Raw genomic sequence first — 26,273 nt, 5'->3', positions numbered from 1 at the left:
ACGCATTTATCGATTTCCTCCTCAGAAGCAGATATATCGTCTTTATAGAGATCCTGAAAGAAAATAACAAAAGCCCTCTCAAAATCTAGGTCTTCTACACAGTGCTCGCCAGTCTCATTAGTCACTATTTCCTTAATCACGTTTCTGGCACGCTCTGTCCTAACCTTCCATGCTAGTAACCTCCCACATCCTTCAACATACTCATAGTGCACCAATTTACCGGCTTCCCATTTTTTCCCCACAATTCCCTCTAAAAATTCCTCAGGAGAGCTTTTAACTTCCCAAATCTGATTCTGCAGGGCCACTTGTCCTATGGGATCACTACATACGTCAAGAAGACCTTGTAATTCACCAATCTTTCCCTCCAACTTCACCATTCTAATTTTACATCTCCGTCTTCTAAATGCAGTGTAGCTAATCAGCCTCCCATGAATAAAGGCCTTATATGTGTCCCAGATGGTACTTATTGGGGTCAAGCTCTCATTTAGCTCAAAAGATTCCTTAGTGTCGCATTTTAGGAGCTTTATGATCTCTTGCTCTCCCAAAAGTGTCCTATCAAAGGTCCATCTGGTACATACAAACGAGCTAGCCAGAAGAAGTTCTGCTTGTATTGCTAAGTGATCTGAAAGGTGGCTTGGCTGATGACTGACCCTTGCTAGCCTGTTTTAAGGCCTAGCATCTACCAAAGAGAAATCAATCCTAGAGGCATGCCCATATTTCTTGTTTTAAAAGGTAAACTCCTTAACTTACCCCGCTTTGCTTAGCCAGGGATCTGTCAGGCCCATATTCTTCATTATATTGTGCAGACAGACTCTCATTATAGTTGTACGGACTATTGGTCTAGAGGTGGATCTGTCTAGGGGAGGACATTAAAGTCCCCTCTATCATTATCGGATTCCTGGTCTCTGCCAATTGATTATAAAGCTCCATAAGCGGGGCAGGGTCATCCTTGTTTGGGTCATCCGTGTTTGGGCCATAATAAGACACAAAAGCGTACTCGACACCGTATAATCTAATGTTTACGATCAGCCACCTACCCCTGGGGTCCACCGTTACATCCACCAGTTGGCCTTGAATCGAACTCTTTAAAATGATTACCACCCCTTTCACATTGATGTTTTGATTTGTGCAGGCAAACTGCTTAATCCATCTTTGCCCCTTAAGGATTTCCTTCCACTCCTCCTGTCTTAGATGTGTGTCTTGTAATAAAATGACTTGGTTATGTGAAAGCCTCAAGAATTCTAGAATTTTTGTTCTCCTGCTACCTACCCTAAGACCATTTACATTCCAGGAGAGTATTTTTAACCTAAGGGCAGTCCCAGGCCACTTCATCCTGCTCCTGTTCCTGATGTTTGCTTCCTGCCCAAAGAATCGTAATCATAATCATAATCAAATTTGAGGACTCTTTTTTGCTTTAATTTGTTCCCAGATGCTTTCCACCCTGTGAAAACGTAACCTATTTATCCTATTAAGGGAAACTCTCCCCCCTACATTGCACCCCCAGCCCTCTCTGGAGGACCCTACCTTTACCCAAACTGGGTAGTCCATCCTACCCTAGAGCCCTGCCTCTCTGGAGCAATTAGCTTGCTGCTTTTATCTGTTCTATTAATCTCACGACCTCTTGAGAATCCCTTATATTGTGCATTTTATTTCTCCACATTACTCTCAAGGTGGCAGGGAACTTCAACTGTGGGGTGGCACCTAATGCTTTAAATTCCTGAATGAGCTTCCCTAGTTCTCACTGCCAGTTTTGAGTTGCCTAGGAAATATCCAATCGTATGCTAAAAGACCAACCCTCACGTTTAAAGCATTAAGCCTTATGGGCTTCTGTGAGAATCTGCTCTTTTATTGAATAGGGACCAAAATTAACAAGGATTTTCCGGGGTCTATCTCTACTAAAGTTGCTCCTAAAGGGGTAATTAATCTAGACTGTTCTCTATGTAAATAACAGTAATGGACTATTTTAAAAGAGAGAGATTGGTGGCTGGGTGGTGTGAATATACTGAGGTTTGTTTTAAGTGTGCATAGTGTGAGAGTAAGTTAGCTACTTAGACAAAGTAACAAAATTTGTCTTATGCTTTAATTTTTTTTGCATGAATCTTTTTATTGTTAAGTTTACATTAACACAACATTACATTGCATTCATGTTGTTCCTAATATCACGTCAACACATTGGTCACACGTCTCATGTGTTGCATGAGAGTTTCCTCTAACAGTATAATAAACAGTGTCTGGAACGAAGAACAATAATGTAGGCTACTACAACGTGCGAACTCCATATTGTAAAGATTTGTGCCTGTGGAGGCCTCAGTAGTGGTAACTGATACATTGATTGATTGACTACTTGGGTTCAAGAGCATATATCGGAATATCTAGTAACTCTATTTCTCTGCTAAGTGATAAATAGTGTGGCTATGGATTTGTTTATAAATGTGGATTCTGAGGCAATGAGAAGCAAAACAATGGAGCCCAAAACAATCGTCTCAATACCCCCGTAAGCAAGGAGCTCCCCGGTATAATTACATAAATGATTACATGTGCAAAAATTAGCATGTGTCTAAGTATAGATTGCCACCGATAAATTGTCCCGGATCCTTGTATAGAAATATAGTAAATAAATAAATTACCAATGACACTTTCAACTTACTAAAAATTCTATTCCTGTGCTGTTGCTGTAAGTAGTTGGGTTGTTATATTGGAGTCAGTATCTGCCTCTGAATCACACACAGATGCCAACATCCTTTCCCAGCTAACAGATGGGGGATATTTACGTAGGCCTAGTGTATCCTCGCGTCTCAGTGCCATCCCTTCAGCCTCCACCCATGTCAGAAAGGAGTGTTTCCAGGCTAATGCAGATGGTGACTCAGCAGCTTTCCATCTCCGGGTTATCAATCGTTTGGCTGTTAAAAGCCCAAGGTCTTGGAATCTTGTGGTAGCCTTGCAGTTCTTGCTTCTAGGAAATAGGCCTAGCATACAGGTTTCCCATTTGTGTGGCAGCGAATGCGACGTGTATGCTGAGAGATATGCCGTGATAGTGCTCCAGTAGATATGTAAGGAGGGGCAGGACCACAATATGTGGAGAAAATCCACATTTATTTGCTTACAACGGGGACAGGCCGCATCAGTACGGTTAAAATATCTATTAATGCGGGCCGGAGTAAGGTATGCTCTATGGATAATATAAAATTGGATGAGACGGAATCTGGAGTTGCAGGAGATAGTTGTATGGCTGGACAGGGCTGATTTCCACTGCATGTCTGTAAGGGGAACGCTGTAAACCCCACCCACACAGCACTCGTGGGAGGGGTGATCGTGTTGTGTATGAGTTCGAAGCATGTCTGTGAACCATCTAATCAGGTGTCTGCCCTGTCCCATAACCTGCATATATTGTACTAGTAAATGAGTTGGAGGTGCGGTTGTCAGGTCCCCCCACCTGCTCGATAATGCTCTCAGCAACGAATTATAGAGCAGAAACTGCCCCGCCGGGAGGCCCGTCTCAGCCACCAGTGAATGAAATGGAGTCAGTTTGTTATCGCTATAGAGATCGCCCAGCGTGTATAAGTCTGCAGCATGCCAAGGTCTGAGTTCGTGGCAGATGTGACTCCCGGACCACGAGGTGTACCCAGCATCTCCAATGATGGAGCAAAAGGGATGGTCCCCTTCGTAAGATGTAAGCATCTGCGGTAACAGCGGTAGGCCACATTAAGTAAGAGCACCTCAGGTGGCGTTGAGTTTGTGAGTGGATGGAAAAGGTGCATTAGTTGTGCAAGTGTCCAGGGCTGGGAGGTGGTCGCCATATCAGAAAGCTGAAGTCCCGCCAGCCACCAGGACACCCACTGAAGCTGCGAGGCCAGATAGTAATGTTCCAGATTTGGCGGCGAAAGGCCGCCGTGCTCCAAGGGCAAGTAGAGTTTTTTTCAGTGCCACTCTGCAACAACATTTATTCCAGAGAAATTCTCATATTCTGGGCTCTATTTCCCTAAACAAAACTGACTAGGACACAGTATCATCTTCAAGAGGTCGATTCGTCCTGCAACTGAGAGTTGCAGCGATTGCCAAAAGGACATTTGGGAGCGGATTGATGTCACTGCCCTTCTAAGATTTCCGTCATGTAGGTCCTACCTTCGGTGATATATGTGTATGCCTAGATACCGGAACGTCTGTGGCTGCCAAGGGACAGCAACACCAGAAAGACACAGCTCAGGATTCAGAAGCTCCGGGTCGAAGGGGAAAAGGCATGATTTCGCCCAGTTGACCCTCAGACCCGAGAGAGCTGCAAAACGCTGCAGGATGATCCCGATCGCCGAAGGGATGTTATTGATGTCCCGAAAATACAACAGGAGGTCGTCGGCATACAGTGATATGGTATGCAGGTCATCACCCAGCACGATGCTCCAGTTCACACCCCGGTCGCGAAGCTCCGCAGCTAACAGCTCCATCGCTAGGGGGAACAGTAACAGAGAAAGAGGGCAGCCCTGTCATGTGCCCCTGTTCACTTCAACTGGGTCCGAAATGCTCCCACCCATCTTGACTCGAATCCTAGGGCGGGTGTATAATAGTTTCACCACTTGCAGGAAATAGGGACCAAGGCCAAATCGCTGCAAGGATTCAAACAGATCTGACCATTCCAGTGAGTCAAAGGCTTTCTCCAAATCAAATACCAGGCGTCCCGCTCGTGGCCAGTCCCGCATTGAGTATCTCATGATCCGGAATAGACGCCTGATGTTATGAGAAGTGTCTCGCATGGATACTAATCCATTTTGATCAGTGTGAACCAGTTGTGGGACCAGGGGCACCAAGCGTGTCGCCAGAGCCTTGGCGAGGATTTTATAATCAGTATTGAGCATCGCCAGTGGTCTGTAAGAACCAAGTTCCGATGGGTCTCTGCCAGGTTTGGGGAGTGACACCAACAGTGCCTCCCTTTGCGATGCCAGCAGGGATGCCCCCTGTATAGATTCCTCGTATAGACGAAGGAGGTGAGGCGCAAGGGCTGCAGAAAAGGTCTTGTAGAAGTCAGCCGGCAGGCCATCTGGACCTGGGGTCCTGCCTGCAGATAGGGCATGGATATTGCCCTGGATCTTGGAGAGTGTTAGCGGCTCCTCCAGTTCCTCACATTGGGCATCTGTTCAACAGGGCAGGGTAATTGATGAGAAAAAATCCTCATAGGCCCGCTGGTTCATCAGTACAGTAGAGTTATAGAGTGCTCCGTAATATTTTGTAAACTCAGAATGGATTTCCGAAGGAGTATGAAGCACATTCCCAAGCACTGAGCAAAGCTCCACAATAGGGCCATGGTCCCGTTCCTTCCGGGTCAGCCAGGCCAAACATTTGCCCGACTTATCAGCAGAAGCATGTGTGCGTACTGAGTGGGCTGCATAGTTTAAGCAGCGTAGTCTCTCTAAAAAGGATATTTGCTCTGCCTGAGCTGATGATAATTGTGTCGTTCCTGCAGGATGTTGAGTAGCATTCTATTCCAGTTGCATCAGAGTTCTTTCCACCCTTGTGAGAGCATACTCAATAGTGTGACACAGATTCCATTGCGTACCCATACAGTGGCCCCTAATGAAGACCTTAAATGCATCCCATTCGATCAAACCGGAGGATGCCTTGCCTGTTTTATGTTCGAAGTATTCAGTGATCGCTCCATCTAACGATGCTCTAAATGCTTCATCCTCCAGAAGCTCAGGTCATAGCCTCCAGGTAGAAACACGTGAGGGAGAGATGTCCCAACCCAATCGCTGTAATTGTGGGTTGTGATCTGAGTGAGTACGACCTAAATAGTCCGTATCTAACACTGCAGGACATAAATTAGTTGTGCATAGGAGTCTATCAAGGCGAACATGCAGTTGATGGGGGCAGAGTAATATGAGTAGACTATGGCGTTAGTGTTACGGTGGCGGCAAATATCTAGCAGGCACCAATTCTGGATCCAGTTGTTCAGCACATGTGCAGCAACCATGGTAGGCACTGTGGGCAATGGGGGGAAGGATCGTTCCAAGTGGGGATCCAGCACACTATTAAAGTCCCACACCCCAATAACCAGGGGCAGTCATTCCATCTTGAAAGCTGACTGGATAGTGAGTGGAGGAAGGAGGCCTGATTTGTGTAAGGTGCATATATGGAGCCCAACACCTGGGCTCGGCCTGCAAGTCGTCCCCACACCAAGGCATGGCGCCCCTGTTCGTCAATAATTTGTTCTTTTGCCACAAAGGGGGTGCCCGGCTTAATCCAAACAAAGGCGCTTCTGACATTGAAAGAATAACCTGTCGCGTAGAGCTGTCCCTTCTATCATCTCCTCAAGCGAGGCACCCCAGGCTGTGCGAGGTGTGTTTTCTGCAAGAGCGCTATGTGTATTGAGTGTCTTTTAAGATATGAATATATGGAATATCTGTGTGCCAGTGTGTGTATGCCTTGCACATTCCATGTAAGGACGGGGTAGGGGTTCATGATGGGTCATTGTAACGGTAGCGACTAATTGGCTGGTTGTCATGTATGTGAGAAATTGTATTGTCACCGGTGGGGCTCCGGTAGATTGATAGGCTGAGACTTTCCAGACTCCATTCCAAAACAAACGAACAAAATACCATTAGAGCAGAGGGACAACTGGTATCTGCCCAAACTAAGCAACTCATAGAGTTAACAGGACAGGTGCGAACAATAGGTCTCCACTATTAGGAGAGTGGGGTAGGCAAGTTGAGTTGTGGGCAATCGTAGAGTAGGGCAGGTCCCCCGGCTAACATAAACGCAGGAGGCCAATGGCAGTGGAGCAGAAGAGTGTGTGAGGAGAACGGGAGTGCGAGGCACCCCTCAGGGAGCCAGCGCCCAGGGACGTCAAAGTCTGCTCCGTTGCAGGCAGGTTCCCCACCAGTCCGTGGAATAGGTAGCATGGGCACCACTCCCGTCTATAAAGCCTGCGGCAGTTGGAGAGGACCAAACCTGCTGATGGTACCATCCAGGAGTGAAATCAGCAGTCAGAGGCCAAACTATGAACTGTAGAGTAGATCATCTTTCGTCTGGGGTGTCACCTCTGGGGTGAGCCGGGGATCCCACCTCAGAGGAGTTCTCGAGAGAGGAAGGTTCCTCAACATTAGATTGTGAAAGTTCTGTACCCGCTTCTGCAACGACCGGGAGTACATTAATGGCTGCTGCCGATTGCAACGCGCACCGACGCTCCTGTATGATCTGCTCCAGATCGGGAACATGCTTCAGCTTCCGCGGGGTAGCTGCCCGATTTCTGCGGCTTTGTCTCTTGCGAGAGCGGCAGCCCTACATTGTTGGTGGGTCTGTTTCTGCGTCTCGTCTGCTGATGCGACCAGTAGGTTCCAACCACTCCAATGCTGATTCTGGTGTGGTAAAAAACTGTGTCTTGTTCTCAGTTGTTATACGAAGTTTGGCTGGAAATAGGAGGGAGTACGTGAGGTTAAGTGCCCGGAGCTTACGTTTTAAAGGCAGATATGAGGCACGCTCCCTCTGTACAGCAAGCGTATAATCAGCATGACTTGGGCATTGTCCACTCGGATCGGAGGCAGCAAGCTGACCACTCGGAGGATAATATCTCTGTCCGCATGATGAAGCAGACGAAGCAGAAAGGGACGCGGTCTGGCCCCCAGTGGTCACGCCCTGGTAGAGACCCTATGCGCACGTTCCACTGAGAAGAAAGGCGTCAAAGAGCCATCTGGCACCAGTTCCCGAAGCCAGGATTCAGAGTAAGCGACTGCATCCAGGCCCTCAACACCTTCCGGGAGGCCTATAACCCGAATATTATTTCTCCTGGTGTGGCCTTCGGCATCCTCAACGCAATGCTCCAGCTCACCTATCCAGTCCAAGGTGTCATGCAGCGAAGACTCTAGTCGAGACGTCGTAGGCGCCAATTCACCAAGCCTGTCCTCAAGCGTGCATGTTCTGTCTGCCAGTTTGCGGTTGTCCGCATGAAGCAAGGTAAGGTCGCTAGTCACCTTGTTGATTTTGCCCTTAAGTGATGTGCGTGCTTGTTCCAGAGAGGTGCCTATGCTCTCCACCGCTGCCAGTACAGCATCCAACTTGTGACTGTCCGGATGTAGCTCCTCCAATAAAGGCCTAGCTCCAGTCCTGGAGCCGAGGCGGCCCGTGCCTGCCATGTCTGTGCCAGAAGAAAGTGTGTGGGTTGGTGCAGGGTGCCGCCCCAGGCACCAGTCAGGTTCCAGACAACGTGGGTGGGGGGGCCCACTTGCACGCGTCACCTGGAAGGGGAGATGCGGCAGCACGAGCAGCCCCCTCCTCTGTCTCACCCACACCACAAGGAAGGTCAAACCATGCACAGGCCTGTAGTAGGTGGTTAGGGCGACCAGGTGATGCAGCACATCTGGGTGTTCTAGAGAGAGGCAGTTAGACGAAGAAGAGGCGCTTCCTCTGTTCTCCGGCCTCGAAGCGACACTAGGCAGCCAGCAGGTCAAAAAGGAGCTCCCTCTGCATAAAGTACAGCCGCCAACAGGATCAATGACAAGTTCATGAGCGACAGGCGTAGGGGCGGGACAGGCCCGCTTGCATGTGCACCAAAGTTAATGGAGTGCAGCAGCACGAGCAGCCTCCCTCCTCACCACGGCACCATCCCAACGGAGGTCCATGCGGAGCAGTCTAAGGCCAAACAGCTGCGGCGAGCGATGGCGCCATCACTCGTCGGCAGCTCCAGCGAGCACAGCGTATGTAGGGGCAGCACCACTCTCTTCTGAATCTCACGTGTCACCATGGTGAGCTCCAGGCCCGTCATACACTGCAGGAGGTGAGTAAGCAGTGGAGGCACGCTGGCACCTCCAATCCAGCCCAGCACCCAAGCTCCACTGCCGGCACTCGTTCACTCACAGTTGTCACCTCAGGTTGAGTGCAGCCACCGGTTCTCACTCCAGCCGGGTCCGTTCCCCCAGTCTCCGCCAGGGAGGTCGCCTCCGTCAGCCCCTCACGCGACGCGGCAGTTCCGGCAGGGTCCCCGGTGCTTCCCCGTCTCCTCAATCAAAACTGCCGATTCACGTGAGTCATCAGCTTCCCAGTGCTGCAGTTCTGTTGGATAAACCGGGGTTAGCTGCGGAGCTCGATTAGATTGCACCCGCCATCTTGGCTCGCTGGCCACGCCCCCCTTGTCTTATGCTTTAATAAGCAGTTTTTGCCAATTAAAATTCATCACTAAAGTTGTAAATAGCGCAAATTAGACCTGAAGGTTTATAAGTGCTTTAAATAAGCACCTATTTTCTGAAATAATTACATATTGTTTGTGCCTAAAATCACACGTTGTTTATTAAATACCAAGCCTTAAACTTGTTTTTTAGTGTTTAAGTCACTACATTTGGCTGTTATTCCATATCATTTCTTTGCTTTCTAAGATGGTACAATGGGATTCATTCAAAGATTTAGTTAGCAGCCTAGTCCTAGGATGCTCAAGGGTAAATGAAAAAATAAGGTAAGGTTGGACCACAAGCTGCAGTACGGCTAATAAACTGTAGCACTTTAGTTAGCATTTCTTTTATTTTATTGCTTTGGTAGAAGCGTGAAGTGTTGTAATATAAGGTTGACACTGCAATATAAGCTTGCGTCAAAAAGCAGCGCAAATGCAGCGCTAAAAAAGTATAAATATAGGCCAAATCTAAAAGTAAAAATGGGACTCTAATTATATGTGAAAGTTTTAAAAGTATGCACAATGATTTCACGCTCACCTACTGGTATTTATTATAAATACACTTCAAAAGAGACTAAGTGTTATTTTGCACAACAAGCTAAATGCATCCCCGCAAGACTAGGGCCTCATTATGAGTTTGGCAGGTACCAGAGGCCACCCGTCAAACTCTTCCCGCCATCAGGCTGCCTGTGCGGCCTGAACCCGTTGGCCCTATTTGGAGTTCACGGCAGGGCTTTAACATTGCAGCCGGCTCCTGATGGAGCCTGCTACAATGTGGAGGTGTGGCGTGTGTAGCAGCACCCAGCGTGCATTCCACTGCCCGTAATTCGGGCTGTGGAATGCGTGACGGGGTTGTGCATGGGGGCCCCTGCACCGCCATTGCCAAGTGCATGGGCAGTGCAGGGGACCCCCGATTCCCCCTTTCTGCCAGCCTCTCCATGGCGGTGTAAACCGCCATGGAGAGGCTGGTGGATGGGGACTCATAATCCCTAGGGCAGCGCTGCTTGCAGCTCTGCCCTGGCAGATCACAACCGCCGGGACTGCCAGGCTGCAGGCTGGTGTGAGCCTGGCGGTGTCTGGGGTTGGACCGTGGCGGCTGGCAACTTTGGACCGCAACTTTGGTCCGACCGCGACCGTGATCCTGGGGGTCTGGTGACCTCCAGGGTCATAATGAGGCCCTTAATCTGCTATTAACATTTGTTATTTAAAAAATGAACAGAAATTCAACCCATATTCTTTCCATTAAGCATTGAAAATGGAAACGAATTTAAAACCAGTGCTTGGCCATGCATCCTCCCGAACTCTTTCAAAACAAAAAAGAAAAAAAAACATGCCGCACTTAGAAGTAGACTAAAAGCACCCTACAAAAAGTTCAGCATAAGCACAGACGTGGATTCCAAATGTTTCCCTAAAAAATTAAAGCAAGTCAAGGTAAACATTTTACATTTTTAATTATTGTTGTGTTAACTAAAGACCAACGTCAATACTTTTCATTATGTATACTGTAGTAGTATAACAAACAACAGAGACGCTGCTTTACACTTTGTTTAAAGGCACCAATAACACGTCTTTATCTTTTGTTTGCTAAATTATTGTACTATTTTCAATTTACATCATGTTTATACCTAATGTAAAATTATCGCTGCCTGTTATTTTGCACAAATGCACTGTGAAATGTGACAGGTTAAAAATAAAAGCAAACACTTTTACTAATTTTGATTGAAATTGCGTTTCTGCCTTTGCTAAAAGTATCAGCTTCTTTATTTTAATTTTTATATTAAACATGCATTTTGTTGACATTTTTACCAAGCGTGAAATTTTGATTTCCGAAAGACTAAAATAATATGAATCAAAACTGTGCCACGGAGACTATAAGATGATTTCATAATGTTTTTTATTTGCCATTGAAGATAGCAATCTTTTATGGATTTTACATCTATTTCTTAATTTTTTAAACAGACTTTTTTACTTGTCTTTAATAGTGCTGAGAAACTGGTTTTCGTGCGTTGAAGTACTTGAATCTGCAGATTCTGGTTGTGCTTTATTCGCAAATTACAAAAAGCAATTTTGAGCTTGTATTCCTATTTTAAATAAAAAGGAAAGTTTTTGGTCCGCTGAAAAAGATGTACTGAAATACACTAAATGAACCAAAATAAGTATGAATTTAAAATATAACCTCTACGTCAGTGGTTCCCAACCTTTTGACTTCTGTGGACCCTCACTTTATTATTACTGGAACCTGGGGACCCCCACTGAATCATTAGTGGAATCCGAGGACACCCCACTGAGTCATTACTGAAAGCTGGGGTCCTAATCTGTTAATATTATTTAATTTTCTAAGCAGTCATGAACCCCCTGAGGAGGCTTTGTGTACGCCCAGGGGTCCCCGGATCACAGGCTGGGAACCACTGCTTTATGTCACTATACAGAAAAAATAAAATTTTAAAATGTGTTACCTCCTTCAGTTTCTTTTTAAGTAGAAATAAATAAGTCACACTAAGAAAGCACACCTTCTGCCTAGTAGTTTGTTTGAAATCAAAGAAAAAAAACTATAAGTTTGTAGGTTGCTACAACCTGTTTTAAAAGAAACAAATGTGATGAACTTACCAAAGTTTCTTATCAGTAAGTATTGATAAATGTAAATTATTCCGCTTTGTAAAGTTAGTAGAAAGTAGTGTTTGTTTGTTAGATTTCTGTAGGCTTTAAATACAATTTAAAGCATTAAAAGTTAACAATGCCAGGGACAAGGCTGCAAATCAGAAAGAAGTTACCCCTGGAGATAATGACTGCTATTGGTTGTAGAATATTTTATTGCAGGTATAAGTGTTTTTATTTTGTAAACAAGTGTGTACATTTTTTTGTTTTGTTTATATTGTAGTGGAAGTGTAACATTTTAGGCATATTTGGCATACCACCTATATTTAAATATATAAGATAGTGGTAAAATGTTATGTATATTATTAAAATGTTATGTATTGAAACAAATAAAGCCTAGCGTGGCAAGAGAAAGCAAAATAGTTTTATGCTGTGTGCAAATCTGCATAACAGTTAGAAATGTACATTTGCAATGAGCTGTATATTGTTTAAAGCTGTGGTGTAGCGGGAATCAGTACGCAGTGTGTATTTTAATTTGAGGTTAAATAGTAAAATTTATCTTCTGCCAGGTTAACCTTGCTAGGGAGAGGGGACTGTAAGTGAACAGCTAGTGGAAAAGCACAAAGAGGAGTGATTGTAGCTGCTCATTACTGGAAAGTTTATAAATAGTGGGAATGGTAAAAAATCACTGTATATTAAAGAAAAAAGGTGAGTGTAAATATATGTGTACATTTTCAAAGTATGCACAATGTCTTCATGCTCACTATTGGTGTTTTATTACAATTAAATTTGAGAAGAGCACAAGCGCTACATTGTAGACGCATTGTTTGCGTGCCCACAAGAGTTTAGTCGTCCTTACAAAAATTTGCATAAAAAATTAACAACAGGTTAATACATACTATTTGTATTAAGTAATGGAAATGGAAACAAATTTAAAATCAATGCTTGGCTACACTTTTCCCCTAAGTTTTTTTCAAAACATAAAAAACAAGTCTTTTAACCATGTTTCCATGTTGAAGTTGCTATATTTGCTGTTATGTGTATATAGTATTTAATTCTGTGCTGCTGTGCTTTTCATGTACATAATAGGATTTACTGAAAGTTTTAGTTAGTGGCTGGGTCCTAGGATGTGGGAGGGAGAATTAAAAAACAATATAAAGTAGGGCTTGAATCTGTAGTAATGCTGAGGAACTGTAGCAGCTAAGTTATACTTTGTTTTGCTTTAAAGGGCAGCAGTTTTAATTTAGTTAAAAGTTGTTTGATTTAAAGCAGGATAAAAAGAAGGTGTATGTAAAGGTAGATGTGGATAAAGGTAGAAGTAAGTGTAGATAGAGGTAGGTGTAGGTGAAGTTAAGTAGTGGTAGAGGCAGATAGAAATAGACTTAGGTAGAGGCAGAGTTAGGTGTATGGGTAGGTAGAGTTAGGTGTTGGTAGAGGTTGGTGTAAGTAGAAATAGGTTGTAGAACAGAAAGATAGTAACAAAGTAGGTAGAGGTAAAGGTAGGAAAGAGAAAAGGGTATGTGTAGGTATAAGAAGAGATAGGTGTAGCTAGAGGTAGGCATAGGTGTAACTAGAGGTATTTGTAGGGAGAGGCATAGGTAGGTGTATGTAAAAGTAGAGGTAGATTGAGGTAGAGGAGGCAGTAGGTATAGGTAGAGGTAGGCAGTAGTAGAGAAATGTAGTAATAGAGGTAGGTAAAAGTAAAGGTATGTGTAGGTAGTGTTAGGTGTTGGTAGAGGTAGGTGTGTGTAGAGGTAGATGTAGGTAAAGGTATGTGTAGGTAGAGGTAGGTGCAGTAGAGGCTGGTGTAAGTAAGGTTGTAGGAGACAAAGGTGATAAAGTAGGTAGGGGTAAAGGTAGGATAGAGGTAAAGGTATGTGTAGGTATAAGTAGAGATGTGTGTAGGTAGAAATAGTTTCAGATGTAAACAGAGGTATGTGTAGGGAGAGGTAGGTGTAGGTAGAGGTAGAGGTAAATAGAAGTAGAGATAGGTAAAGGCAGGTGAATGTGTAGGGAGAGATAGGTGTAGGTAGAGGTAGGTATAGGTAGGGGTAGGTAAAGGTAGGTAGTAGTACAAGTAGGTAGAGATAGCTTAAGGTAGAGATATGTGTAGGTGTAAGGTATGTGTAGCTAAAGGTAGGTGTTGGTAGGTAGAGGAGAAGGTGTAGCTAGAGATAGGTGCACTAGATATAGGTACAGGGAGGTATAGGTAGGTTAAGAGAGAGGTAGAGGTAGGTGTAGGTAGAATTAGTTATTTGTGTAGGTACAGGTAGATATAAGTAGGTGTAGTTAGAGGTAGACATAGGTAGAGGTAAAGGTAGGTGTAGATAAAGGTATGTATAAATAAAGTCAGCCCTGGACGACCAGCATCTGATGACCCAAGCAGCAGAAACATTACAGGAAATACCCTCCCAGGAAACAGAAGAGCCAACCATGCCACCCCAAGAAGCTCCACAGCAGGTGGCCAAATGCACTCTTAGGCCAAGATATGGCACTGGAAACCCAGCTAAGAACAAGGCCCCCTCCAACAATTGACTCTGCAACTAATGCAAAGCAACCATCACACACATTCACCAACAACGCTTAGCTGAGGGCAATTTGAAGTACTGTTTGACAAAATGGACCCATCTAAAACCTCCAACAGGGCTGCCACCAAGTTGGTTTTGGGGACAGCCAACCCTTACGACTCCCATCACTGTTTAGAGCACAATTCACTCAATTCTATCAATAAAACACATTTCACACATGTAACACTGTCCCCTGACTTAAATTGTGAACAAAGTGGAGTATGGATGTAACTGGCAGAGAACAACTTTATTGTCAATGTTTACTTGATGGTGGTACTGTGTGCCCACATGGTGGCCAGGAGGGAATGCATATATTTTCTGTCAGTACCATGCAGAAGTGGTCCATGTAACGCCCATCATGAACAATCCTCCCCATATGACAGAGCACACTGACAGTATTAGTCACCAACCCCAATGACAGGCTTAAGTCCCACACAGTTATTGGGAGTAGAGTTGTATTAGTTGGTTCCTGGACTGGACATCTTCCCCTTCCTCATCCTCACCATCACTCTCCTCTCTGAGGTAGCTGATCAGGACCTATAGCACCCTCCACCTCCAGGAGGGATTGAATGTCTCACTGCCACTTTGTGCAGCATGCAGTAGGCCACTACTATTCTACACACCTTATCAGGGCCATAGGCCAGGGAACCTCCAGATATATGTAGACACCGGAATCTAGCGTTCAGGAGACCTATAGTACGCTCTATTACCCTCCTAGTACGTCCATGGGCCTCATTGTATTTCATCTCTGCATCCGTCCTGGAATTCCTCGTTGGTGTCAGGAGCCAACGCAAGTTTGAATAGCCAGAATCACCCACAAAATGGTTCAATACAGACACGTCATTGTTATGTCCCTTAGTCAGACAGGCTGGTTTTCAGCAATGTGTCAGCTATTGGCAGGCAAACTTACCTATGATCCACCCTCTGTCCTCTTGTAGTTGTTCCATCTTCTGTGGCACACTACTGTTCCTCAACACAAATGAATCATGGACTGAACCTTGAAACATGGCATTCACATGGGAAATGTACTGGTCTGCAGTACACACCAATTGGATGTTCATGGAGTGAAAGTTCTTACTGTTTCTGTACACCTGTTCACTCACTCTTGGGGGGATGATGAATATGTGGGTGCCATTGATGGCACCTATGACATGGGGAATGTTTCCAAAGGCATAGAAGTCAGACTTGATGGCAGAGAGGTCAGTACTTTGGGGAAACCGCACATAGGATTGCAGATGTTGTACAAATGCATTCAGAAATCTTGTCAGTACCTGGCTGAACATTGGCTGTGAGAAACCAGCGCCCATGCCCACTGTCACTTGAAATGAGCCTATGACCAGGAAATGGAGTGCGGAGAGCACCTGAACCTCAGTTGGAATGGCATGCTGATTACGATTTCCTGGAGTTAGTGCAGGATCCAGTAATGCACAAAGGTCCTGAATAGTTGCACGTGTGAGTCTGTAAGTGATTATGATCTGACGCTCCACCATGGTCCCCATATCCACAAGTGGTCTGTACACCGATGGTGCCCTTCCTCGCCACAAGGGTCGGTACCTACGAGGGGTTACAAAAAGGAGTGATGTAGACACATACATAGTCACACTTCTCAACATTTCTGCACTGCATTGCTCATTGTAGTGTCTCTACAACAACTGCTACCTGACAGATATATACTTACATCCCTGGGAGGAAACAGAGTAATTTATGTGTGCTACTATACGAAATGGATAGAGGCCTAGGTGCTTCATGTGGCTAGTAGGCCCTGCATTGTGAGTAGTAGGAAATTCACGATGCGTAGGTGATGGCAAAATGTTTGCCCACTGTAGATCTCCACCTTTGTTGTGGAAGTGACCTCATACCACTAGCGGTTGACGTCACAGCGTAATGCGGTGTTGACCGCTGTTCGCACCCTCATTGGCTAACGTGGATGCCAATGGGAAACTCTGGTGTATCATGACTGCCGCCGGTGGTGACGGTGCATACTGCCGCAGAACGTACGCGCGTTCGTCATCGTTTGATCACTTGACTCCTTGATCTCGTGCGGAGAGGTACTCTACTCTGTGTACTGCTGTGGCCTGCCCCTGGCTATGGATGTGCCACGTGGTGCAGGTGAAAGGGACCCGCCCTTCACCCAAGAAGAACTGGAGAAGCTAGCCGACGGGGTCCTGCCCCTGTACAGCAAATTCTACTGACGGCCAGAGGTACAGGTGAGTCTGGGTTTGGAGGGCACTGTGTATGTAATGGATGCTGTGGATTGGACATGCGTGTTCCTCTGAGCCTGCATGGGCCATGGTGTATGGAATGCTGCGTGCGACTGTCCTGTATGTCTGAGAGAACTGTCTGTCACATGTTGGACAATTTGCCAGCTGTTTCTATCGTGCATGTGCCTGACCTCTGTTTTCCATTTCTGTGTCGTCCTTCTAGGTCAGCGCCCTCCAGAAGAGCGCACATTGGCATGCCATCGCCAAGGAGATGCGGACCCTGGGGGTCTACAACCGGCGGAGGACCCACTGTCGAAAGAGGTGGGAGGACCTGCCTCGCTGGGCGCGAAAGATCAGTGTGTCCCAGCTGGGGAAGTCCTCCCAACGTGGAAGGGGTGCCCGTCGGGCACTGACCCCCCCCCATGAGAAGGATCCTGGCGGTGGCGTACCCAGATCTGGATGGGCGCTTGAAGGCTGCACAGCAGTCACAAGGGGGTGAGTACTCATTGACCATACTTCAGTCTGGAAGGATGTCTGGGTGTGCAATAGGGCATATGCTGCTCAGAGCAGGGAATTTGACTGGTGTCCATCTACTGTATGTTCTTCAAAGAGTGTAGAGGTGTCCCTGTCAGGGTTCACCTACCTCAGCTCCAAAAGTAATTCAGGGGATGGGTGTAGAGCAGTATTCTGGTCAGTAGTCAGGGGCATAGCCATGGGCATAGTGTACGGTGCTGCCTGTTGGGTGTGTTTGCTGGGTGGGTGCATGTCTGGCCATTCTGTATCTGCATTCAGCTATTTACAAGTGTCTCTCCTGTTTTGTCTCCCCATCCCTGTTCTCTTGTGTTGGTTTGGTACAGCATCAACATCAGGCGAGGGGGCTGAGGCACTGGCAAGTGGGGAGACAGCGGCCCACGGATCCTATGAGGCAGAGACAACAGACGCCCAGGGGACCAGTGGGTGGGAGGGCGAGGGGACTTCCACGGGGGAGGCTACTACCACAGGAGGTAGTGACTCTGAGACCTCCTCCGATGGGGGTCCCCCAGCGGTGGCGGACCCTAGTGCACACACCACTACCGTGAGCTCTTCCGCCACCCCCATACCATCACTGCCCTCCCTTCTGCTCCCCACTGAGTTTTCCGTGCCCGCCCACCCTGAAAGGTGGGCGTCTCCTTCGCCCCAGGCACCTCCTCCCCTGCCCCAGTCAGCCCTGCTGCCCTCACAGAGGAGGCTATTGAACTCCTGACAACCATTGTCAATGCCATCCAGGGGCTAGCATCAGAGGTGCAGCAGACCAATGCCTATCTGGATGGCGTTCACGGTGCCGTGTCTGCCCTACAGAGATCCTTTCAGGCTCTGGCCTCCTCTTGGACGGCAGCCAGTTTCCCTGGCCATTCCGTCCCCCCTCCAACCTCCTCTACCCCTTCCAGCATCCCACTTCCTTCACCCGTCCAAATCACAAAATCAGACCCGCTGACAGGCACAAAACACAAGAAGCACACTTCAAAACACAAGCACCACACCGCCCACCACAAGAATTCACACATCCAACAGACACCTGCACACACAACAACGTCCACTTCCCCCACTGTACCCACCTTTTCCGCCCCCCTGTCTATCCCCTCTACATCCACACCCTCATGTACTGCACCTTCACTTACTTTTACTGCTCCTCATCCTGCACTCACCACAATCGCAGACATCCATACATGCACCACATACACCACACCTGCACTCACCACCTCTACTGTAGTTGACACATGCAGCACACTCACCAGACTTGCAGACACCCACCCAACATACATCCACACTAGCTGTCTGTCGTCTCCCACTGTGTCCTCCCCCCACCTCCCAAGACACAAACGCACCAAGACACCCACCCATCAGACATCCACCACACGACAGCATACTGAGCAGTCACCTGCACCCACTACACGCACCCCTACACCCCATACATCCACTCCCTCTGCCTCCACTCCCACGCCCTCATCCACGCCCACCCCAATTGCTCCCATGAAACTTTTCCTCTCCCGTGCTGACCTCTTCCAACCCACTGGCCCATCCCATCTTGTACCTAAAGGTGCCCACCTCCTTGCCCTTTCTGCTCCTTCCACATCACAGCCCACCCCGGTCCACCCTTCACATTCCTGTTCCCATTCCCCTGAGAAAAAGAAGTCCCGGTCTGAGCCTAGGCCATCCAGCTCCACCCGAGCCAAACAGCCCCCACCCCTTCGAAGGAGAAGCCCACCCCCCACCCTCCACAAGAAAGTCAAAAGCCCACCCCTGTCGAAAATTCCCACCCCCACCACCCCCTGCCACCCTTCCGTGAGGTGGCTGAAACCCCATATGGTGCCCCGTTCTGTGGAGTGCCCAGCACTTGTGGGAGTCAGGTATGCGCTGTTGTGGCCCATGACAATTGTGTTATTACGGACTGGCCATTGGCCCTGTTTGCACTGTTTGGCTCAGTGAGCTTCTTATTAAAGTTTCTGTGTGGCCTGTGTTTGGGCTGCACGCAGTTACACCCTGGTGTTTTTTTTTTTTAATGGGTGTGAGGCTTTTGTTTATACTTGGGTCAAATTGCATTTGCCTTCGGTCAGGTACGTCCCTCTTTGTGTGGGGTGTATGACTTGTGCTACTGGGAAGGGTAGGGGGGGTGTAGCCTGATGGGTGGAGTGGGTGGGTTTGTAACTGTGCCCTTTCCTCCCTTGTTCCGTAGGCTGTGGTACTTACAGTCGGCGGCGGTCTCGGCTGTGTAGGTATGTGGCAAGGAGCAGGGATGGCATGATCTGCAGCTCTCTATCCATGACTGCCGCTGCACATTCTGTGGGACTCCGGTACGTGGTTCCTTAAATTTGGTTCATTTTTGTCTGGCTTTGTGTGGCAGTGGTTCCCGCCCCAGAACTGCCGGCGGGATTGTGGTTCATAATTTGATGGGCGGGTTAAGCCTTTCTGACAGCCTGTGGGCGGACTCTGCCATCGTCGGCGGGACTCCTCTCCTGGCGGTGGGTGGTTCGTGGGATGCATGTGTTTCATTTGGATCATTATTTGGCATCCCGGACCACTCCTCTGTTGGCGGTTTCTACCACCACCGCTGGCGTAGCGTAATGGACCGCCATGTTCGTAATGAGGGCCTTAATCACTGGCCCAAGTTGAAGGATAGGGAGAGGAAGCAAAAAAATTATAGAATAGAGGACCTAAAGACGCAGCAGAGCTGAGAAACTCCAGCAAATTAGTGATTGCTTTTTATGTTCTTTTTTATATGTCTGTAGAACTGTGAAGCGCTATATTATAAGTAGGGCTTCCAGTTTTCAGTTTTTATTGATTTTTTTTTTTTAGAACCAAATTTTATTGTTTTTGAAAAAGGTACAGGTAAAATATACAGGTAACTTACAAACCTTGGTCTATTTGACACCGACTGGACAGTTGATTCTGATCTAACATTTGTGTGTTCGAGGCATTTATGAGGAGTCGCCTCACCACAGTTTGTCAAAACAGAGAGAGAGGAGAGAAGAGCATGTGTATACATTTGGTCTGAACCCCTTTAGCTTAGCAGTCCCACCCATTTCCCCCATATTTTTTTTATATTTATGAGGGCATCCTCTTGATTCATACACCACTTTTTCTTGGGCTGCACACCAGTCCACCCCCCTTTTCCATTTCTGAAGGGAGGGACCTTTGGTGGTCTTCCAGGCGGCTGCTATATCTCTCTTTGCAACCGCAGTCGCTGTTCCGACCAATGTCTTATCTGTTCTAGATCCCTCCATATCATTCGTCACCCCCAGTAGTATTGTTTTGGGGGTCAGTACCTGTGATGATCCCAAGGCATTGTTCAGCTCCTGGTTTATTCCCTCCCAGAACCTCTGGATCACGGGGCAGGACCATATCATGTGGAAGAAGTCAGCTTTGTCTTCCTTGCATCGCGGGCATTGACTAGAGCCGGGGTACCCATCTTGTACAGTCTATCTGGAGATAGATATGCTTTGTGTAAGAAATAGAATTGTGTCACCCTCAACCTCGTCGACACCACCAGCGTCCGGGGGGCCATCAGTGCCTCCGTCCAGTCTTCCTCTTCAAGTGGTCCCACCCATTTCTCCCAACCCTTCTTAAGGTGGTTTAGGTCCCCGGGTGCGTTTGTGGTCAGCATTTTATAGATTTGGGAGACCCCCTTCCTCCCCAGGCTGCCCATAAGTGTCTTGGCTTCGACTGGGTTGAACTCCGGTATTTGGGATGTTCCTTTCAAGTGCCTAGTAAGGGCATGTCGGAGCTGGAGGTATCTAAAGAATTGTTTCGGGGATAGTTGGAACTCTTTCTGCATCTCTTGAAAGGACTTCATCAAACTTCCTTTCCACACATCCCCAACCAAGGATATTCCCAGTGTGTCCCAATTCCCGAACCCCTCCAGCCTGGCTGTCTCTCTCAGCCAGCTGCCGTGCCACAGCGGTGTTTGCCGGGTAACCACTTTGTTCCAGCCAGTATGCCTTAGAGCCGCTCTCCACGCCAAGAATACCGCTCTGGTGATGGGCTCCAGATCTTTGGGGATCGGAGCCCCATATAACACATCCAGGATATGGGGATACCCTAAAGCGTCTAATTCTACCTGATAAGCTGGGTCTGACCAACCTCCATTGAACCAATCATGCACCACCAGGAGTTGTGTCGCCAGATAGTACAGGTAGGGGTCGGCCATGCCCAATCCCCCATCATATACCTCTCTTCGGCAGTTCCGGGCCGCTACTCTATGTCTCGCCCCTCCCCACGTAAAGGCGGTGGTAATTCCATCCAGCTTTTTAAACCACGAGCGTGGGATAGTGAATGGTAAGTTCAGGACCGCATATAAGAGGCGCAGTAGGATCATCATCTTGTACAGGGCTATACGGCCCAGAATATTCAGAGGCAATGAATGCCAATGCTTAAGGTCTTCCCGAATGCGAGACACCAGTGGGTTGAGGTTCAGGGACCAGGACAACTCAGGGAGCAGTGCGACCCATATCCCTAAATATTTAAAACTTAGCCGACGCAATGGAACCACCTTCTGCCAATCAAAGCAGTCTCGTGACCGTGTCAGAGGGACCAGTACCGATTTGGACGGGTTCATTTTGAGCCCCGAGGCCTCCTCGAAGTGCCGCAGTAACTGGAAGCCTCGGGGTACGGTCACTCCCGGGTTTGCCATGTATAATAGGACATCATCCGCGTATAAGGCCACTCGGTCTTCACAAGAGGGGCCCCATTTCAAACCCTGGTAAATCGAATCTTCTCTCAACATTCCCGCCAATGGCTCGATGGCCAGAGCAAAAAGGAGAGGGGAGAGGGGGCAGCCCTGTCGTGTTCCCCGATGTATCGGAAAGGCCGAGGACATGACTCCGTTGACCCGTACCCACGCCATGGGCCTGGTATATAAGGCCTGGACCAGTCTACAAAAACGTGGCCCGAAGCCGGCATGCCGGAGCACCGCGAAAAGGAATTCCCAACTAACTGAGTTGAATGCCTTTTCAAAGTCGATGAATAGGAGAGCCAATTGCTGGGGCAATCGATGTCGCCTTGCAAGAGCCACCTGGAGCCTTTGTTTACAGTGGCGCGTGCTACGTCCGGTCATGAATCCGCACTGATCTGGGTGCACCAGTAAGGGCAACACCCTTTTGAGGCGGGAGGCCAGCATTGTGGCATAGATCTTTACTTCACTGTTGATGAGAGATATGGGTCTATAGTCAGCGCAGGAGAGGGAGGGGGGCTGGGTCTTAGGCAGTACGACAATGGAGGCAACGTCTAGTCCGTCTGGAAAGACGCCCTTCTGGTCTACCTCTGCATAGAGATTCATTAGGTGAGGAACCAGTTCCTCCTTGAATCTTTTATAGTATTCTAGAGGAAACCCATTGGGCCCAGGAGTTTTCCCCACCCCCATTGCCGCTATGGCATCGCCGATCTCCGCCTCCGTGAACTGTTCCTACAAAGCCCGTACATTCTCAGTGGGTAGAACCGGGAGTGAAGAATTTGCCAGGAACCCGTCTGGGGAGCCCCTAACCTCTGGACTTGTCGCTCGATATAAGGCCTTATAGAATTCAGCTAATGTTTCGGCCACCTCTTGGAGCTCAACCATCCGTTCCCCTTGTTCATTGCATATCTCAGGGACGATTCGTGGAGCCTGTTGTTGGGAAATCAACCAATATAGTAGTTTCCCTGTTTTGTTGCCCCAACCGTACACTCGAGCCGTGGAGGCGCGCCACGTGTGTTTTGCCGTTTCCAGGGACAGACTACGTATCTCCTCTTGAATCAGCAAGAGGTGTCTGGTTATCTGTTCGTCCGAGTGTGATTCCTGTTCTATCTCAAGAAGAGTGGCACGAGCCTCCAGCTGAGTGATTCGGGAGTCGCGGGCGCGCTCCCGAGCACGGATCAGGCCCTTAGCTGTCCCTCTCATTACTACCTTACTTGCAGCCCATAGGGTTCCCGGTGATCTCACTGAGCCCTCATTATTATTAAAGTAGTCGCGTAGCGACACCCTTAAGCTATCTACAACTTCCTCGTCTTGTAAATGCCATGCGTTTAGTCTCCATATGGGGCGAATCAGCGGGTCAGCAAGGCCCATCTTGAGCCGACCTGGCGGTGGTCCGAGATCCCACGCGGTAGGATCTCGATGTGGGAGAGGTGTCCACATTCCCTGGCTGATACAAACACCAAGTCTATCCTGGATTGTGTGCTGTGGGCTGCCGACCTATGCGTGAATTGTTTGCGTCTCGGGTGCCACGCCCTCCAAGCATCGCAGAGCCCTGTTGATGTCATCCATCCTTCCAGACTAGTGGCCAAGGCCTGTCTATGGGCCGAGGGTCCCCCGCTCGTGTCTAGCCCTGGGTTTGGGACTGCGTTGATGTCACCCCCTATTACCGTGTTCCCAGGGGGTAGTTCCACTAATAACCTTGTCAGATCTCCTAAAGTTTTAAGCACCATGTTTGGGGGAGCATAAGCGCTCACAATATTCATTGTCTGGCCCTCTACCGTGACTGAGACCGCCACGTACCTCCCTTGCGGGTCTCTCCATTCTTGTCTCACTACCAAAGGTAATGAGTGATGCAGCAGTACTGCAACCCCTCTTGAGCCTCTCGTAAACCCTGCATGGAATACCCTGTCAAATCCTTTACGGGCTAAGAAGGGGCATTGATTCCCCATGAGATGTGTTTCCTGCATCAGGAGTATGTTCGGTTTATGTCTGTGAATGTAAGTGAGCACTGCTGAACTTTTAATCTTATCAAGGAGCCCATTGACGTTCCATGATATTATGTGAGTCATCCCCATTCCTCCCCCTTCACCCATCCGTACCCTGACCTCAATGATTCCTCCCTCGGTTCTTCCCTAGTGTTTCTGTGTCTGAGTGACCTATTACTATTGTTCCCAGCCGGTAGTGGAGACCATAGACCTATATTAACTATAAAGAACAATAACAACAGCCTGTTGGCTGGGTAGAACCAAACATGTCCCCCAACTCCCTTCCCACCCCATACTTCCCCCCAGAAGCATCTGTCGCCCAATACCAACAGCCCATTCCCGAACATAACGAGCTGATAACTTTTTGTGTCTGAGCTATGGTGGACCCCTCCATTTTTGCGGATTAAGAAGTGTTAAGTTTTGTAATGCTTGAACCCAAGCTCCATGACCACCTCCTGGTCTTTGGCCTTTCTGGTCCAACTTTCCTCTCTCCGGAGGAGGACTCACAACACTGGGCTCTGTGAGAGATCAGTGTCATCTGCTGTTCCGGGGAGCTGTTCTCCAGGATCCGGGGGGCTCCGGTTCACTCCCTTGTCTCTCGGTCTCTCTTCTACCCCAGGCCCCTGAGATGACTCTTCCGCGGATCCTCGGGGAGAGCCCGAGATCGACTCTCCCCCTTCCTTGCACCCTCTGGAACGAGTTCTCCGGCGGAACCCCCGGGCCGTTGCGGCTGGTTGTTCCCCTGCTGGCCAGTGAGTAACAGTCGCCGTTCTCCCCCACTAAGGCCCAACGGGACCTCTTCGGTTAGCCATTTCCAGGACTGATTGGGGGATTCAAAGAAGTAGGTCTTGTTGCTGTGAACCACCCTTAGCTTGGCCGGGAAGAGAAGACGGTACAGCACCTCCATCGCCCTTAGTTTTTGTTTAATTTCTATAAACGAGCGGCGTTGCGTTTGAACATCCTTGGTGTAGTCTGGGAATACCATAACTTTGTTTCCATCACAATGCAGGTCTCCTTTTGATCTTGCCGCTTGGAGTATCGCATCTCTGTCTCTGAAATTGAAAAGTATAAGGATCACTGGCCTTGGTGGAGAGCCTGGGGAGGGTCTGGCCTGCAGGGCCCGATGGGTGCGTTCAATCGCAAACCAGGGTGTCAAAAGATCCTGGGGCAACCAGGACCGGAACCAATCCTCCAGGAATATGGCCAGGGAGGATGCGGTGGTGTTTTCGGGCAGTCCCACAATTCTGAGGTTGTTGCGGCGGGATCTATTTTCAGCATCTTCAGCCCTTCGGTATAGTTCCGCTGTCCGAGTTGTTAGCATTGATACCTGTGTTTTGAGGGCCGCCAGATCATCTTCCACCGTGGAGATCCTGGACTCCGTTTCAGCAATCCTCGCTGTAGCATTACGAAGGTCTTGGCGTACCAGGGCCACGTCCACCCTCACCTCTCCAATTTTGCCTTCCACCACCTCTTGGGATGACTGTATTGCTTGGAGAATATTTCCTTCGCCACTTTCTGTCTTTCGATCATCTTTCAAGGCTCCGCTGGGGCCCATGGCAAATTGGTTGATGCGCGTCTGCGCCGTGGCGGGGCGGGTTTGCCTATCCTTGCCCATTTTAACTACCTTGTTGGGCCTGCTTGTGGGTTATTTCCATGCCGCTTTCCCTTCAACTTCTGCTGGAATGCCCACTTCTACCAGTGTGCTCGCCTCCGTGGTGTGTCTTGGTTCGCCCTTTGATCACAGGGACCTCCGTCTCTCCTCATGCCAGCATCACCATTAGGGTCCATTCTTCACCTCGTCCACCTCACACCCCTGAATCCTGGGCTCTCAGTGATCGAGGGTTATTAGTCACAGGGGGGTGGCGGGGGGAGAGAATAAATCGTTCCTCCCTTCCTCCAAGGCCCTGGCGTCCTTTCCAGTGTGTCTCTAGGAAAGGGGGCCCCCCTATGGGCACAGCCGTTCACCAGCGCGGGGGGAGAAGGAGTAAGAAGCGGGAAAAGCCACTACTACCTGTCGTCATTTTACGGGGCACTCCCAGTGCTCTCCGGGCCTTTAGGTTCACCCCAGTCTCTCCGATTCGGTGCTGCCCCCTCTCCCCCTCCGTCCACGGGGGCATGGGCCTCACCCAGCCAAGCCCTCTAGGTTTTGTTGCTTCCTGTCTTCTGCGCACCTGCCATTTGGGTGCGGGACGTCTTCTGCCCAGGATCTTCTCTTTCCCCCTCAGTTTTGGCAGGTATCACCGGACCCGCGCGCTGTCTTTGTGATTCTCTTTCTTTTCAGGCCAGCTGTCCACGGTCCCGGTCATCGCCACTTCACCGGCCGCTTTTGTGCGCTCCGAGCGCCCGCCATTTTGAGTGCGGGACGCTCCGTCCGTTCTCTGCTCTCCCCGGGTCCGCGAACTCCGGAACACGGATCTTTTGCCCCGGGGGCTACCCTGATCTTCCTCTGTCTCTCTTCTCCTCCGGGGAGGGCCGGTTTGTGCACATTTCTCGAGTGGATGACGGAGGGGTCCGGAGCACCTTTAAGGTGTGGCCGCCATCTTGACGCTCAAGCCACCCAGTTTTTACTGATTT

This window comes from Pleurodeles waltl, chromosome 12, assembly GCF_031143425.1.
Source record: "Pleurodeles waltl isolate 20211129_DDA chromosome 12, aPleWal1.hap1.20221129, whole genome shotgun sequence".
NCBI lineage: Eukaryota > Metazoa > Chordata > Amphibia > Caudata > Salamandridae > Pleurodeles > Pleurodeles waltl.
This window is presented reverse-complemented; position numbering follows the sequence as displayed.